Source organism: Anser anser (genome assembly GCF_964211835.1).
Source record: "Anser anser genome assembly, chromosome: 9".
Classification (NCBI taxonomy): domain Eukaryota; kingdom Metazoa; phylum Chordata; class Aves; order Anseriformes; family Anatidae; genus Anser; species Anser anser.
This window is the reverse complement of record NC_139729.1, coordinates 2,412,282-2,429,225: the sequence shown is the minus strand read 5'-3', so window position 1 is coordinate 2,429,225 and position 16,944 is coordinate 2,412,282. Positions and strand designations below refer to the sequence as shown.

At 39.7% G+C, this 16,944-nt stretch overlaps 1 protein-coding gene across 3 annotated transcripts in view; it reads right to left on the bottom strand.

Annotated features, from left to right (window-relative positions):
- The window catches only part of LOC310903822 (uncharacterized protein), a 255,975-nt gene extending 239,422 nt beyond the window's left edge, over positions 1 to 16,553 (bottom strand). For all 3 annotated transcript variants that reach the window (XR_014587839.1, XR_014587840.1, XM_083847772.1), the window contains exons 1-2: positions 11,542 to 16,553; positions 292 to 439 (exon numbers count right to left, since the gene is read on the bottom strand). The gene's annotated coding sequence lies outside the window, so the exon portion shown is untranslated. The remainder of the gene's footprint in view (positions 1 to 291; positions 440 to 11,541) is intronic.
- Between the last annotated feature and the right edge of the window lie 391 nt (positions 16,554 to 16,944).

Sequence of the window (16,944 nt, the reverse complement as noted above, 5' to 3'; positions counted from 1 at the left end):
CAAAATGTATTAATTAACAAAAAGAAACCTTTATAGTTTTGTCTTTCATAATCAGGAAATGCAAAAAAAACCTTCATAAGTATCAGTAATGAAAATCATTTATGAATTGGACAGAAAGTTTGAATAATTCAAAGCTACACAGTAATTACTTTAAAAACCACAATCAGACTACAAGTATCAAGAAAACCAGAAAACTCTCTAGACCAGCTGGCTCCTTTTAGGATGGGAACTTGTCTCAGTATAGTAACAGCTGAAAGCCATAACCTTAAATCAGTCAATTGCTATTTGTACCTTCACAGTATTGAGGAAGCCCGGTCATGGATCAATGGTAACTGCCTAAATCCTGCACACCTGCAGATTCATTGCACCCTTGTTTTGCTTGGAACATCCTCCAGGACCACAGCTGCCATTTTCTAGGAAGGTAGGGCTGTAGAGGACACTGCAAGGAACCAAAGGTAGCTCTTGTCAGTCACAAGCAATAGCATAACCAAACCCCTTGCAAGCCACTTTGTCCTCATCTCCATAACCAGGAAAAAGCAGTACACTGAAATTGAAATCCAAAGAAACCGCTGAGTGAAAAGCTATCCCTGATACTGTAGATGAGCGTGAAGTGCACATACTGCGGCCTACGTGTCTGTCTCTAGAAATCGCAGTTTCAGTACGTCAGTGCTGTGTGGAAACGTAACACAAATGTGCTCACCCAGAGCAACACTCCCTCAGTGTGAAGTGGCTGCCACACAGAGCTCTGTCCAGGCCACAGGCATGCCTGCTGCATCATGCCCAGCTTCAACTGCTTGACTGCCCAGTATGAAGCCCACAAAGCCTCCTCGTAGTGCTTTATACACAGAAGGTCACACATAACAGACACAAAGCCTTCTGCTTGCACACCACTGGTGCTCACACCCCACCAAACCAGACGTGTTTACAGGCAGGGGCCCTGCACAGAAGCCGTGAGGTAGTTAAGGCCTTGCTGTGGGTTCGCCTTCTTGCACATAGAGGTTACCCCGTTCAAACCCTCTGCACCCACCTCACTGTGCCCTCCAAACAATGTAGCCACATCTGACCAGTGACTTCTGTTCTGTCGCAGTTTATTTTCCATTTATGCATCCTTGGGCCCTTACAGACCTCAGCTCTCTACAAGGACTCAGTTCCAACAGAACATTTTTCCATATGGAAACCCAATGTGAAAGCCTTCCTAAGGAAGGCATCTCTAGTGTTATAGAGCAAACAAGCTGTTCCATCAACAGTGAAAATAGTTCATGTTGACATTATATTAATGAATAGTTGTGGGGTTTTTTGTTTGTTTTTCCCAAATGACATTTTACCCCTCAACACTACTACTCCACTACAAGCTATGCAACTTAACACACTGATTTTGGGTCACCAAGAAATGGTATAAGATATTTAATATGTTCAAATGAAGGAAGTTTAAATGACACACACACAAAATCAGAATTCAAAAGTTGCAGGCTTTCCTGTGAAAATAAAAATATTCTAATTTCCCCACTGATCTATCTCTAATCATCTAATTTCCTCACCTGCCTCAACAAACCAGGAAAGGTTAAATTCATTAAACTTCTGACAGGTTTTTAGATCTAGAATTCAAGCTGGCTTATCAATCCATCTGTATAACTAGAAGTAAAAATAAGAGTGATTCGTATCAACTTTTATTTCCCCCCCCCCTCTGTTTATAAAATCTCAAGAACTAATTAGTCTTTGGTTTAAAGAGTTTTTAGTTATTCCCCAGCCCCTATAAAGCAAAGGGTAGTCTAATCATTCAAGTTTGATTAAGGAAAATTACCTACTACAGACAGTGATTAAATGCATATATAAAGCCTATACTCAAAAATGGTCAGTTTAAATATAAGCTTATGTGTTTACAAACAAAACTTCACCACCTACAGCAATCATACATTAAAAATATAGTCTGCAGTCCTAAAACAAAAAGTTTCACAATTCATTAGGAAATGAAAAAGAGGAAAGTAGCACAGAAATATTTAAATGGCTGTTTTGAGAAAATGTTGAGATATGCCTGTCCAATATAGATATAGAAAAAGAATAAATGAAAATAAACCCTGCAGAAATAACGATATCCTAAAGTAAACATTACACAAAAACGTATTATACAATGCTAAATCAATTACATATGTTGTCATCTACATATGTTAGAAATGTGACAAGTCTAATTTGAGATGTCTATCTGCAGCTGAGTTCACAGCTGTCTTATAGAGGATACAGAGCTCATCAGACACAAGACCTGCCAGCATCCATGATGGAGCAAGCGAATGGGGCCTTCCTAGCTCACAAGCAGTACCTAGCTGGAGGAATGGACAAGTTAAGACTCTTATTAAGGACTGTAGCAATAGCACCGAGTTTCCTCCTACACTCAGTGTATCCAGACCCAAGTCATCATTTTACAAGGAAAAGGGTACTGTTTGCTAACTCAGTCTATATACAGAAGTCAGCTGGGATTGCCATCATCATAATGAAAATGTAGTCAACAATCCTTGTGTTATAATAACAGAATACATCTCTCCTTCCAGTAACTATAGGCTTTGCAATCTGAAAGAAAAAAATAAAGCAATCTATTTAGGTACAAGAACAGAGAAAATAGGTGGTTCTCAGTACACAAGTGTGGAACAGTCTCACTGAGGAAACAAAGAGCTTTCTTGTTGTGAATATACTGTCACATACGGATTTTAGACACAAGCAGTATGGAAATAAGACAATTTATGTCCATACTTCTTATATGTGACATCAGTAACAGTCTGGTAAACAGATCAGGAAAACAAACAAACAAACAGACAAAAAAACAAACCCCCCCCCCCCCCCCACACACACACACAGATAATGTCCTTGATAAAGTAAGAAAAATGACAGGAAGAGCAACTGCAATTTTCACAGTTCCTACACTGTTCACATCCCTGACAGAAATTCTAATGAAATATTTTCTACTCTCTATTGTTTACAAAAACACCTTTACTTCCCTGTTCTTACTTTCAAAAGTTTTTCTCCATGAAATAATGTTGCTAAGAAAAAGCAAATAAATCATGTGATGACCAGAGACAAGAATTCTCTTACTAAATCATCACGCTAAGGCTTCTCTCCTCAGAACTTCATCTTGGAAGTCATCAAATCAGGTGAGACAGAACAGCTTGGAGAGAGGTATGAAACAAAGCCAGAAACACAGAATGTTTCTCTTATTCTCAGAAAAACAAATTATTTTGAGTTTAGGAGATCTTGGGAAAAAGACTTTCCAGCTGGGACACCTATCTTTCTGTATCGCTCCTAGGCTTCCAACTATGCTATTGGGGAATGGGTGAGGATAATCCTGGGAAAAAATTGCAGGCATAGAACTTGATAGTTTAGCTTTTACTATGTATTACTGATTTCTTGGTTTATCTACAGCAGATCCATATTTGCAGTGTTAGCACCACCTTACATGCTGTGGTTGGGGAAGCATATATCAGTATTACCTAACCACAGAAAATGGCTCCAAATTAAAGCCTCTCTCAATCACGAAGCAGTTAAAATCCACTGAAAGTAAAGCATCGCTGACCAGCAGGCAATGCTGGCGAGCACAATAGCACCGAGACCAGAGCATGCACCTCACTATCTGTCAAACACTCTTTCTAGCATCAGACTAAAGAGACCCACTGAAGTCAATGAAAAGGTTTCCATGGAAATCAATGAGGTCTCAGTAAGGCTGTAAAGATGCATCATTAATTTTTTCAGCCTCGCTTTCACAAACATCCATTCCCTCTCTAATATCAGTTCTTATACTATTTGTATAGCTCAGGATCTAATCAAAGCATGTACTCCTACTTGCTGGGAGCTGAAAAGATCATGCTGATTTGTTACTTTTCTTTTAATATTTAGGAGGTACTCAGTTACACTGCGTACATAGGCTCTATAAAAGCCTGTACGGAGGTGTTGAGAAGCACTTGGACATCTGTACGCAGGAACTTTTACATCTAAAGACCTATCACAGTTTCTAAAGCAAAGATTATTTAAAACCCAGCTCAGTAGAATTTAAATATTGCAATTACTGTGTTATTAATAACCAGAGAACTAATTTTTTGCTGGCTAATATAAATCTCATAAAAAAAAACAATGCCTCAGTAAGCATCTGCCACCTAAGCATTATATAATTAAAAGCCTATATTGTATTTCCTCTCTTCTCTACCTATTTGACGCTGCTTTGTAAAATGTCCTTAAAGTTGTTGGTTTATTGCTTCTGATTTTTTTTATTATTATTATTTTTTTATTCACGTTTCCTAGTATATATGGAAGCATTCAGAAGCATGGAAATTAATAACAGCAGAAGCTGTGAGATGCTAATGGCATTGTATTTCATACAGCTAAAACATGGGCAACAGACTATATTACTGTTGCAAAGTACAGCATAAACTACAAGAAAAGATTTTAAATTATTTACCTTTCTACTTCAGCACAAATGTCCTGTAGCCAATTATCATGAGATATTGCCTAGAAATTAACTAGTCATCTTGTGTTTCTATCTCCAGATTTACAATTAGTAATGCTATTAATGTGGATCCTGTACTTAGCATCACTAATTACATTGCTATGAACTAATGGTGTTAAAAATAGCAATAGCCATCAACTACCAATTAATGCTTAATGAGAGCATATAAACCCTGGCATTGTAATGAATTTCCAAATTATTGTTTCTTGTGTGTCTCTTGAAATCATACCAAAAAAAAATTGATGTAGCCCATGAAGTAAGACAGTGACTAAAAGCACATTCATCAAAAAATTGTGAATCAAAAATGGGACCAGGAACAACAGGAAATTAAGGATTAGCCTACACCTTCCAGGGAAGTAAACAGTTAAACATAGATACATTTTTAAAAGGGAATCTCTCAAATTTTGACAAAGGCAAGGAAGTTGGTGGTCATTGAGTTGTTTAACTGTTGACAGCATTGGGCACAGCAGGACAAGAGGCTAAAATGCAGGAAGGACTGTGAACACTAAACAGCATTAATAAACTGTTTGTGTATTGAGCTGTTGCAGTGCAGAGTAACACTGACTTTTTCCACATCCAGACAAGGTTTGTTCCTCTGAAGGCTATGGTATATGTACCAGAAATGAACCCTCATCACTTCCATAATGAAATATTGCTGGTGCTGTTTACTCCAGCAACTTTCAGCAGCAGAAGCTGAAAAAATCCTTTGGCAGAAGAAAATAAAAGCCCACCACAAGTCTGCTCTCTATGAACCAATACAGGACCAGATGCATCCAGGGCTGGAAGGTAAAGGCAGAGAGAACAGGTTGTGGAACAGAGAGAACCTGCAAACAACATAAAAGAAAACATGTACTGCTAAAACAGTGAAAGCTATCTTTCCAGGAAGGAGCCAGTTGGACAAAACCCCTGGAATGGATAACATTTGGGACCAAATCCCTGCTGCTCAGCGTCATCCTTCATGCAACCTTTGAGTGCCAGGAGAGTCGAGATTAGTCCCAGAACAGTGACTGCCGCAGAGAGCAGAGAGAGCATAGATTTAAACTGTCTTCCTGCCCCCAAAATGTAAGAACAAGCAAATGATAAAGCAGATGAAGAAAACTGCGGTGCAATCATAGTCGACCTGACCAGCCCCAGCCTGACACCAAGGAGCAGGACACCTGCTTCCCTGTCGAGGTGTGCAGCCAAAGAGCGATATCCAAGGACCTGAGGAGAACATGACCAAGTTCTGCCATGCCCTGCGAGGTAAATGCAGCCTGGGGATGCCATAAGCAGCTCTTCCCTGCATGGAGTGTTGTAGCAGGGAGAGTCAGCCTCACGTCTCCACGTGGCGAGTGCTCCAAGCTGGGGCAGCAGCCCAGGCGATGTGCTCCATCGGCACAAGCTTTCCCGAGGGATACTCTTCCAAGTGCACTACTGTTCACCAGACATTGTAATGTTTCTCATCTTTGCTCACTAAGCTCTGCGTGCAGCTTTGATCAGAAATAAATCCCAGAAATTCCAGATATCTCCCTAACTGTGCTACATCATGAACACATGCTGGGACAACTGTAAAAAGACAGCAGTTGCCACTGGGAATAAGCTCCATGTTTCCCGTGCTGTTTTGCATGTCTTTGCAAGAAACAGGAGATGAGACAATCCCATACAAGGAAGACATTACTCATTGCTTACATTCTTGGTTTATCTGTGACAAAGTTGAGAAGTGGAAGATATCCTATGCAGAGTTGCATGGGAAGTGGATTTTTCCCTCCTTAAATTTCTTTTTTTTTTTCAAAAAAACAACAACAAACTTTTCTCCCTTTTGCTTTTTCTCTTGCTTTTTCTGAAGAAATAGCTGTGCCACCTGAGCAAAGCAGGTGGGGAGGACAAGAAGAGAAAAAGTAAGAGAGGGTATTCCCTAGAGAGGCTGGAAGTCCACACACTCACTGCAAACAAAAAATGAATCTACATCTCCTGCACGCCAAGGAAAGACCACAGCCACCTTGCTGCACAGTACTTTGGACTCAGGCTATCCTAGACCTCAGTCACCTCTTCCAAAGGAAGTCTGAGATAGCTTTAGCTAATGACAAAACTTTTCTTCTCAGCAATTATCCAAACAGATCTAATAGGAAAAATTCACCTCCAAACACACCATTCGTATTTCTTATACTGAACTGCAGGTTAGATACATCAGGACGTATAGCAGAGCACTGTAATTTATATTGCCATCTTGGGAGAAACAGTATCTTGATTTCAATGCATATATAGTTGTCTGTTTTTTGTTTTTAACTTTTAAGTTCAAAGGACTAGCTTTTTATTTTTTTAAAACTATACACACTTGTACAGTGGCCTCTTACAGCATTCAAAGCTAATATGTTGAATCAGCTTTTATATACATCTCTTCTAGTTTCCCTGCCAACAGGATACTGTCTCAGCTAATGTATTCAAATTATCCTAATAAACATCTGAACATTACATAATTATGGTAGGATTTTTATTCTCCTCTTCTTTGAACCCTTACGGTGTACAGCTGTAAACAGTTCATGAAAGTAAGAAAAATCCCCTTTATAACAAGATTATTTTTGTATTTTCTCATCTTTCTCTATCAGACATAGCAAACTCTAGAGCACTAGAGGTACTTTATTACTAGAGCAAACAAGCAAAATGAGAATGTTTTTGTAATGGGAACCAATTAATTTTGATCTGTAACGATTCTAAAATATGAGAATGGAAATGTTTTCTTACAGCTAAGCTCTTCACAAATTTTTGACCTAAAACAGTCTTACTAAGCCATTATCTACCTGCTTCAATTACTTCTCTGAAAATAGGCATCTATGACATCTTTGCACAGGAAATTCAAATTGTACTTGTCCAAGATATTGTGCTGTACAAAATAGTTGAATTTCCTGCACTTTTAAAGATGCAGCCACGATAACAAAGTCAGGCACTCCAACTGACTATGAATGCTCAGCCAAACCTGAAGCATCTCTGTCTCCTTTTGCCAAAAGCATCAATCTATCGTGCCTCCATGGTGGGAAAACAGGCTTTATCTGATGTATTACAAAGGATTCAGAGCAGAACTGATAGTATACAGCTGGGATATTCTGGGAACACATTTTGGGAACACATGCTGGGATTCTGGGAACAGCAGGGAACACACATGTAGCCTGACAACCACTGTGGTTAGTTTATACGGTTCAGGGCAAATACTCAAAGCAAGAGTTGCATAACTATATACAGACCCAGACTCTATATGCATGCAGTATTCACTGCTGGGCACCATGTTATGTATCATGTCTCTGTCTCTGAGATCACATAATTAATTCTGAAACTTATCCACTGTTTTAAATTATTTGAAAAGTATGTTAGAGCTTAAATATTATGATCTCTAGCATAATTCTTGGAAGTAGAAGATTTGTGTTTTTCATTCATGCTACATCTGTTGTTTTTTTTTTCATTCATCAGGAAATATGTTTAATCCAAATACATTAAATTCCTCTTCACTTCTTTCAGTCTTTTTACTTCAGAGACTGATTTTGCCTTGTTTTTCTGCTTCCCCTTTTACAATTCAATTTCAGTTTAGAGTCAGACATTAGCATACAAACTTAGACATGCAGAGATTTATTCTTCATATTCCACTGGCTCCATCATATGGTGATATTTCTCCCCAGGTTCATTTCCTTGCTGGAAGAGCTAAGTTCCTTTCAGAAAAGCTCCTAATCAGAACACTGGTCCATCTATAAAAGGACTTTACAAGGAGCAAAGATTACCCATGCAAAATGAGAGTTATAGATTAAATCTTCCTGTAAAAAACTGAGAATGAATCTGCTGAAATGTGCATCATCTTAAAAAGACGACAGCCCTGATATAACTTGGCTGTGAGAATATTCTACTTTACAGCAAATGAAACACGATCAACTTAGGTTTGTATAAAAGAGAATAGTTGAGATCCTCAACTCTTCCCTGTCTCCTTCACAACAAGCCAAGGATCATGGCAATGGAGCTTAAAGAGCAATGCAAAAAGCATCACCCATATTTAAACTGATTAACTGAATGTGGACAATTAAGATGAAATACATCCATGGTCAAGCAACACAGAAGTTCTCCTAGGTTTACATATTTGTGTACATCACTGTAATGTCTTAACACAATATTGCTGGGAATGCTTCCCTGGCTTGTTCTCTAATGATTGAAATAATATGCAATATATCTACTATTCCTGTATCAGTAAAGATTTAGTATTTTTGTTTATTACAATACTGATAAAAAATAAGTTAGAGCTATTAAAACAGGTTTTATTTCCCCTGCAATCTAAGCAAACAAATTACATCTGAAATTTCCATTTTAAAAAGATGCTGAAAATACAACTCCTAGCTGCTTTGCTTTTGAATCCAGTGCCTCAACATTGCCTCCTAATTATTTTTCTTAAGGTCACCAAAGAAGATTGTATACTTTAGTAAAGAACTCTGGTGTACTGACACATTTAAAGCCTTTCTTTTTTTTTTTTTTTTTAATGCATTACGGACGAGAATGTATCAGCTTTATCCTACTCTTGTGAGAGTCCGTACATGTAAATATTTTAGTTTTACTTTTCATAAGTAAAAAATCATAGTAAAGATTAATTACAAACAGTCCAGTCTATGACGTACACCCTCCCAGAATACACCTCCTGAACCATAAGGCAATGAAGTACACAGAAAAGAAAAAAAAAAAAACAGTAGAAATTTATATATATAAAAAAAAAAAAACCTCAAATGAGTATTCGTGGATCTGAAGAGCTATTCATCCTAATAACAATGGATAGATTTGAGATACTTTCTTAAATGTCTGATTCAGTGAAGACATGGCAACACATTTACACCATGGGCGATATTATTCGGTACATGCAGCAAACAACGGTCTCTCAGTAGAGTCATCAGCCTCATTACTGCTTACCAGAGATGTGCATACATTTGATTACATCTCGAAGTGTGTACTGCATATACTTTAATTTTACTTAATGAATAAGCTCTTCTGAACAGTATCAGATCCCAGAAATCTGAACTTTGTATAAGAATCTGAATTCACAAACCAAACTTTGTCAGTGTATGCACAGATGTGTGAATTCTGACGCTCAGTCCAGGTATCCAGCTCTTAACCTCTGCACTTGCATCTTTTGTCTCTCTTGGCTTTCTACTGCACAAGCACAAGAACACTATATAAGAAAAGTAAACGTTTGTTCTTCGATTCAACTATATGGGTAAACGTTCACATAGGGTGTTAACAAGGCGTAGAGACTAACACAAGGTGGTGCTCTCTTCTTATTAAACAGCTTGAAATTTGGTTTACACGTTGAAAGGAAAAGGTCAGGCTTCTCTAAAACTCCAAATGCTTTTCAGAAGCGGTATTTTTTAGAACTAGAATTTCAATGTCAGTAATTTAAATAAGCACTAAAGCACCTTTTTTTTTTTTTTCCCCTAAAGGTGTTTTATTGGATGAAATGAAATCCCTCACTGCATTTATCAGTTCTTCTGTCATAGCTCTGTCTCCAGATCTTTCAGTTCATCATCCAATCTCTCTCTAGCCATTTCTGACGACTTTTTCCCCTCCTTCCCACCATCTGGATGTCATCAGGACTGAGATTTTCAGCTGGAAGGGGGATACACAAGCTCTTTTCTGCTGAGAAGGGGCGGGGGGAATAAAAATCTGTTTGTTAGGTTTGTATCAAGTGGTAACTGAGGCTTCTTTTGAGAGTTTATGAACAAGGTCTCCTCAAATCACTCAGGTTCCACCCATGAGACTCGACTCCAAGCTCGATCCCCTATTAAAGATCTAACCGTGGTTTACTTCATACTAGCATTACTAACAGTAAGTGTCAGCATTACAATTTTTGCCACTTCTCTCCCCTGAGCAAACATTGGTGGGCCTTAATTGCCAGAACTTCCGAATCAACCCCCAAAGCACCAATCACAACACTGTCCATGAGAATCACTGCGCATGCAGCTCTTCCAGTTGGGGGGGGGGGGGGGCGGGGAGGGAACAACAACTCAGCTTGCTTGTTACAAAAGGCTTTTTTTTTTTGATAAAAAGAAATATTCACAGCTATTTCAACTGCACATTTCTCCCAGGTTTTGAATTTTCCAAGGTAACATTGGTAACTAATACAGCAACACCCTGGTGACAGCAATCAGTCACAGACAGCACTCCCATAAATCCTGTGTTTTTTTCAGTGCAGTTCAAACACATGGAAACCTATGCATTGCCTTGGAGCACTTGCAGTCCTTCAGCTCAGTACGTGCAAAATCATGGGTAAAAAAACTTGTCCCTAGTCTCTTACAGGCCATTCTGACCTTCTTGTGAATATTGGCCATCTGCAGGAACCCTCTTAGAAATGCATGCAATAGATTGCAGAGGCACACCTTGTTAACTACAAGATTAGTGCATTTAATCTCTCATGAAGATACCAATGGTGGAAATTTCATACTGAAAATTGGATTCTTGCCTTTTTCAAAAATGTATGCTACCAAGCAGCTGACTACCTTTTCAATCACCTTTGAAAATTCCATGACAAATTAGAGACAGTGGAAATTCAAAACCAAAATGAGCAAGATAAACATTTCTCATCTCATCTTTAAAATTAAAGAGTATCACAAGAATAGTAAGCATATGATAAATTATTTAACTTTAAAGACCTGTGTTACACAAACATCTCTTTAATCAGATTACTCTGGTGCCGTAGGATTGTGCCATGTTATATTTCCTCAAAGAACACGCTGTTCGGTTACTATAGCATTTCTGTATCTGGATTAATTAGAAACGGAAATGTGGATACAATTAAGTTTGAAACTAAACACACTTTGTAGCAGTGAAGATAATCACTGCTTTAGAATGATCTGGCTGCTCCAACCTGTGAAGTATCAAGCTATTCTCTCAATTAATTGGAACAGTACTGTGTGTTCTTGGAGCCAGCTAACCATGGCACACTGTACAGAATATCTATGGACATATCAGTTCTCTGACCTATTATTTGACCTGTATTATTTGATTATAAGAATAATTAATGTTTTTATACAATTAGTGATGTCAAGCATAGTACTTACACTTCTAAATGACTTTGGTTGATTCCATCTCTTATTCTAGCTACTGTTGGTTTGCACTTCCTGCTGTATTCAGTGAGCACATCCCAAACAAGCAAACTCAAGTGCCACTGAATTCAAAGTCCTCTCCTGTGAACCAGAGCAGAAATGATTATTAATTTTAATTTCCATAAAGGGTCTGCACAAACCATATGTTCTCTCAAAACAGTTAAAAGACAAGTCCCTTTCCCCAATACTACCTGTTTTTGATAAAGAATGAAAAGTTCACGTGCAGAAATCAAGCAAGGTTCAACACCATAGTGAGTGGGATAATACTAGTGTAATTCTATGCTTGCTAATGTCAACTCATCTCTCAGTAGAAAGACAGCAGAGTAAACTTTACATTTTATCCTAACAAGAAGATGCAACAATAAGGTGACATTCTTGGGGCTACAGCTCTAAGAACCCTGTTAGCAACAGGCCATTGGGAAATAAACTACAAGGCCAGTCAGTCTCACCTCTGTCCCTGGAAAGGTATTGGAACAGCTTGTTCTGGATGCCATCTCCAAGCAATTGGAAGAGAAGAATGTTATGAGGAGTAGTCAGCATGGATTCACCAAGGGGAAGGCGTGCTTGACCAACCTCATTGCCTTCTATGATGGCATCGCCAGCTGGGTAGATGGGGGGAGAGAAATGGATGCCATTTATCTTGACTTTAGCAAGGCTTTTGATACTGTCTCCCACGACATCCTGCTAGCAAAGCTGAGAAAGTGTGGGATAGAGGAGTGGACAGTAAGGTGGGTTGAGAACTGGCTGACTGGCTGAGCTCAGAGGGTGGTGATCGGCAGCACAGAGTCTGGCTGGAGACCTGTGACTAGCAGCGTTCCCCAGGGGTCGGTGCTGGGTCCGGTCTTGTTCAACATCTTCATCGATGACCTTGATGAGGGAATAGTGTCTGCTCTCAGGAAGTACGCCGATGACACTAAGCTGGGAGGAGTGGCTGACATGCCAGAAGGCTGTGCTGCCGGCTGTGCTGCCATTCAGCGAGACCTGGACCGGCTGGAGAGATAGGCAGGAAGAAACCAAATGAGGTTTAATAAGAGCAAGTGTAGAGTCCTGCACCTGGGAAAGAACAACCGGACGTATCAGTACAGGCTGGGGGGCAACCTGCTGGAGAGGAGCTCTGAGGAGAAGGACCTGGGGGTCCTGGTAGACGACAGGTTGACCACGAGCCAGCAGTGTGCCCTGGTGGCCAAGAGGGCCAATGGGATCCTGGCGTGCATTAAAAGGAGTGGGGCCAGCAGGTCAAGGGAGGTGATCCTCCCCCTCTACTCTGCCCTGGTCAGGCCTCACCTGGAGTACTGTGTCCAGTTCTGGGCTCCCCGGTACAAAAAAGACAGGGATCTCCTGGAAAGAGTCCAGCGGAGGGCCATGAAGATGATACAGGGCCTGGGGCATCTCCCCCATGAGGAAAGGCTGAGAGACCTGGGTCTGTTCAGCCTAGAGAAAAGAAGACTGAGAAGAGATCTTATCAATGTTTATAAAAACCTGAAGTGTGGGAGACAGAGGGATTTGGCCAACCTCTTTTCAGTGGTTTGTGGGGACAGGACAAGGGGTAACAGCCACAAAACTGAGCACAGGAAGTTCCACACCAACATGCGAAAGAACTTCTTCACAGTCAGGGTGACGGAGTGCTGGAACAGGCTGCCCAGGGAGGTTATGGAGTTTCCTTCTCTGGAGATATTCAAGGCCCATCTGTACACCTACCTGGGCAGCCTGCTCTAAGGAACCTGCTTCGGCAGGGGGGTTGGACCCGATGATCTTTCAAGGTCCCTTCCAACCCCTACAATTCTATGATTCTGTGTGATTCTGTGAAATACAGCACCACGAGAGCCAAAAGCATTTGTTCCTTCACAGAGAGGGAGATCAGCTCTGTTTAGTACATTAAGAACGGAAATCTCCAAATGTGCATTATTATTGGAACACCTGAACAGGTGAGGAAAAAAGGGAGAATGAAAAATAAGAAGAATAAAATTTAAATAAGCTCTCTCCATCTAGAGTTGATATGGCAAATTTTAGGTAGCTCAAACTTTTAAATTTGCTTTTCACGTTTTAAAGCATCCACCGTACACATGTGAACAAAATAAACAAATAACAAAGACAATGGAAAATTATCCAAACAGCATCATTAGAACACCACGATCTTCTTATTACCAAGCCCTTGGCTTTAACTACTGAACTACATGGCTCATGTCCTAATTAATGGAGAAATTCAATATTATAAAAATTTCCAAATCTTCTTTTCTTTTTTTTAAACCTGAGATGGAGATTTCCAGTATCAAGCAATTATAAGTGTCTTAATCCACTCAGATGCCTCCTACAAAGCTTAACATGTGGCAAGAACATTTTGCAAGTCTTGCTTTTTGCCTTCATTGTTCTTATTTTTATTTACATTAGGAGTTGGACTTGATGATCCTTATGGGTCCCTTCCAACTTGGGATATTCTATGATTCTATGATTCTATTTCTTAACTTCTATCAATAAGCTTTTCATATTTCATAACCTTAGTCACAAACCAGCTTCGCTGAGGATGGGAAAGTACTCTGTGGTCTCCTACAAAGCTACAGTGTAAACGAAGCAGAGATTCTTTTACAAACCTAAGGCAGCTGAGCACGTCTTTATGCATCAGGTACAGAAACCATCTTGGGAACCCGCACAACGAAGAATCCTATGCCATATTCCCCACAAAGTGTTCAACTTTTATTTGTGAATGTAATAATATTGATAAGCAAAGAGCATTTAAATATCCTCTTAGGAGTTGGACTCGATGATCCTTTTAGGTCCCTTCTAACTCGGGATATTCTATAATCCTAGCACCATGGGGTTATTTATACAAATACCATAGACTGAGAGGAAAAACTTCTGGGCCATGTTTGTCATTAAGTAGCAATCTGATAACTCTCATGCACAAGTGCTTGTGGAACATGGGATAAGAATGAAATAGAACAAGCCACGGAAGGTGTGGGATTGGGAAGAGTCCATATAATCATAGAACAGTTTCCTTTTTAATCCTGACATCCTTCTGTGAGCCCCTGGCTTTCCTGCAGAAATTTCCAGTATGTCAGAAAACTCTCATAGGTGGCTATTAATCCACATAGGATATTTTTGCTTTAAAGTTTGAGGGGTGATTGGGCAATCTTGGTTTCATTAATCACTAAGTGTTTTTAAAAGAAAAAAAAAAGAATTAAAATGGCCTTACTTTTGCCTACTCTAAACAAGCATAGTTTTTAATAATAGCTAGACATCTTTCTTAGAGCTTCTCAATAAAGAAGTATGCAAATACATATTAGTTTCAAACACATGATGAGTTCTAGGATAAATTCAGTGGATGTTACAAGAATATGAAGTGTTATTATAGGTTTCATAAATTGGCATACACAAGTTCCTGAGACGTATCCTGAGTGGTGACAAGCCCCATGGTGCTTGCAGTAGCTACATAAGCTTCACCATCAGCACTTCTCCTGTGAAGCTTGAAAAGCTTTTAGTCCTAGCTTTTTCCAGTGGCTCATTATGATACTTGAGGAAAATCACTTTTCCAAATGGAAAAGCACAAATTTCCCCAATGGAAAATTCAGTAAGTCCAATGAATTCATATTCTTAACTCCCCAAGATGCTTCTGACATCCCCTCTGTCTCATCTTCTGTTTTCCCGTCTCTAAAATAATGGCATAATAAACCTCGCTGAAATGCTGGCTGAAGCCAGTTACGAGCTCTTTCATAAGTCCCTTGCTTACTGTTCCATGGTCACCAATGAACTACAATAGATGCTCTTTGAAATCTCTCCTACTCCAGTCAAAAAATCTCTGCACACAGATATTCTCAGGTCAACAGTGAGGGAGAAAAAAAAAGGGGGGGGGGGGTGTAATCTTCAACCCAAAGCTTTTTAAATGTGCAGCTCCATTAGAAGTTAAGCAATCATCTTACTGAAAATGGCACAATCGGTTCTGTAATCATTCCGGTATGTAACTTCACCAGTATTGCCATGATATATAAAACATACCCCTAACACATTCTGAAGACATGGGATTTGGAGCGACTCTACACTTTGCTACTCAGTTATCAAACTGGCTTTGGATAAAAACAGGAAACGTGTTATATAACCCTTAACATACAATTCTCACGATCAGAGGACAGCAGACACAAATAGATCCACTCACACAGGGCTGAGAAATGAAGGAACATTTCAGATCTAAAGCACAGCAGGCACCATTTTCCTGCTGACCTTTTCTTTGCAGCAAAGTGATGGCCCTGGTGAATAAATGACCAATCTTGGTCTTTTTTCGTTAAACTGATTTTTGCCGTTTGGGGGCTCCAGACCTGTCCCTTTCTCCCTAGGAAGGCCTATCCCTGCTGCGAGTGGCTTTCTGGGTTAACAGCAGGAGGTAGGGCTGGTGGCAGCTGCCTGAAGGGAGAATACAACAACCTATTACCGCTTCATACAGGCACAGCAGCCACCTCCAATTGTGTGAAGAAAGAGAAGGGACACTTGTTTCACCCTTAGCAATCTCCCCTATTTCATCCCTACCTATAAAAGGTATTCACACAGCCCTTACTGAGGTCTTGCAATCTCCACTGCCCTTACAACACTTCTGCGTTACAGAAAAGCATATCATATCTTTGTGCACATCAGAAATTGTGGTACAGGAAAATTGAGTTGCTTGAGATAACAAAGTTTGTAGCAGAGTGAAGTCACTCCACATTTGCAGAAAACCTTTTATAAAGGAGCTTACTCCCCAGAAAATTGCTAGTAACAGCAATGTTGATAACTCTGCAAAACACAGATCCTACACCTCTTTTTCCTCCAGATGCTATAGTTGTAGAACATCATCTGTGCCTTCCATTTTAAAATACTTGTAAAGTTCTTCATCTTAAAATACTTTAAAGTTAAGCTGAAGAACCAGCCATCCATCTTGCAATAGATCAGACAGGCAGAAAAGGGTGGACTTGGCTTCCTCTACAAAATCCCTGGACAAACTCTTCTACAACCCCAACTTGGTAGTCCATGGTGGAAAAATACCAGTCAGTAGTGTACTCTCTGCAAACACGGAGCTGTGGGCACACCAGTATCTCAAGGTGGAGTGGGAAAAGAGAGAGAACGAAGTAAGAAATTCCACGGGTGTCTTACAGCTTAAAAACTTTTTTGAAACAGAACACAAGGAGACAAACAGCTTCCAGAAAGTGAAGGGTTTTCCAATGACAGACTTCACTTCCTACCCACTCTTCTTCTTTTCCAGGTTTTCCATTAATTCACGATGATAATTTTGGTAATATGTACAGTCACTAGCTAACTAAAGGAATTGTCGGACATGATCACCAGCATTTCTGAATAATCAAGGGTGGGTAAATCACATTATTTTGCTGTGACTGT